The sequence below is a fragment of the Coptis chinensis genome, chromosome 9, assembly GCF_015680905.1.
Source record: "Coptis chinensis isolate HL-2020 chromosome 9, ASM1568090v1, whole genome shotgun sequence".
In the NCBI taxonomy this organism is placed as follows: domain Eukaryota; kingdom Viridiplantae; phylum Streptophyta; class Magnoliopsida; order Ranunculales; family Ranunculaceae; genus Coptis; species Coptis chinensis.
The window spans coordinates 78,326,627-78,328,424 of NC_141464.1; positions in this window are offsets into that span (position 1 = coordinate 78,326,627).

The window sequence follows — 1,798 nt, forward strand, 5'->3', positions numbered from 1 at the left end:
CCTGTCGGGAAAATGTTAGCTAAAGCGAATGACCGTGGGTAACTGCGACGGTCCATGCAACAGCTCAAGCCGTAGGAACTTGCCACTGTGAATGACCGTGGCAAACGCCGCAAGTGCCATAGATAATGACCGTGGGAATAGTCGTAGCAACTATCACAGCACTCGACCGTGGCAAGTGCCATAGATAATAACTGTGGCATAATCCGTTGCAATTATTTTTGTGAGAGATAAAAGTTGTGGCATAATCCGTGGTAAAAGTACCTCTGCAACACACATCTTTTTGCGTTATCTACGGACATTGGCCGTGGCTAAAAAGTTTTAGAATTAAAAAAAAATATATATATATATATATATACTAGTTTTATCCACTTTTGCCTTTCAATCCAACTAATAACCCATCCATCTTAATAACAATATTACAAAGAAACCACATTCCTAATCAAAATTCCTTTGCCGAAAAATAGATAAAGAGACGAATATTCATACAAGTAAAAAAAAAAAGTATGTAGCATTTATTACCACAAACTCAATATAATATAAATTTCCAAATATTTTTCAATATATTTCATCACCCCGTACAAGTAATAATGCCTTAGTTCACCTCGCACATGTTTTTCCGTTACGTTTTATCATTCCCTTGCACTTGAATACTTTCGAAAATGATTTGAAGTCCTAGCTTCATAGAACCCTAGCCTTAATAACCTTTTCATGAGCATCCACCTGCATACAAATACCTACATACAAATGAATCACAAGGAAATGATATTAAAGTCAAAATCCCATAAGTCTAAAAGTCGGAACCTAGATGAATGGAGAAAAGTCGTAGCACATAGCAAGAGCATTTCTATGTGCTACAATTAAAACTTAAATTAGCATCTCACTTTGCTTTTACTTGCTCTAAAAAAATACCATCTAAAGGAAATTAAATTAATCAATGGACAGTGGTTTCCACTAACTTAGGCTTGACATCTACTCTGCATAACTCGTTGAACTTGGGCTGCTCTACATTGCCTAATTGTATCCAATCAAGTCGCATTCATCATGTGTAAGTGCGTAACATATATTTCTAATTTCTATAAGCTATGTACAGAAACTCCAGAGAAAAAATGCCACATGTTCTACTAATGTACGTAAAAAGATGAGATGATGGAGATTCTTACTGAGAGAGTGGTTGGACCAGCATGAGAGGTGAGTTGCTACTTCTAAGGCCCTCCTAAACTTCAGTATTGAAGGAATTTTGGTACTTGTCGTCCACCTACAGAAAGTTATATTTGTGTAAATAAAAATCACTAATTGTACTATCCAAATTATACAGAGACCATCTTATTGTATGTCGTGATCATATTGATTACGATTGAATGGTTACACTATATGATCGATCTGTTGAAATTGACATAATTCCCATACATTCCTGGAGGACGCGGGCACTCTATATCAGAATTAGCGTTTGCTTCCGGGCAAGGACTGCATTTTCTAAGAAGTGGCAACCCAAAGGAAATAACCGAGGTAATCACGAAAATAAGACATATCTCAATTACCTGATAGTAAAGAGATTAACCAGATAAGACAAAACACATATACACAACCATAAATATAAGGAAGTTCGCCATAAGGCCGATTAGAAAATTTCTGAAAGTATAAGTTCGTTACTAACCTTAACTCTATTTCCTCTTTTATGTAAATACTAAGGTATGCCCATGCCTACGGCCCGCGAGGCGTCGACGTGCCTGCGGCGCTACTTCGACGCTCAACGAGCCTTACGGTCGGTCTACGATATACATATATAATAAATATAAAA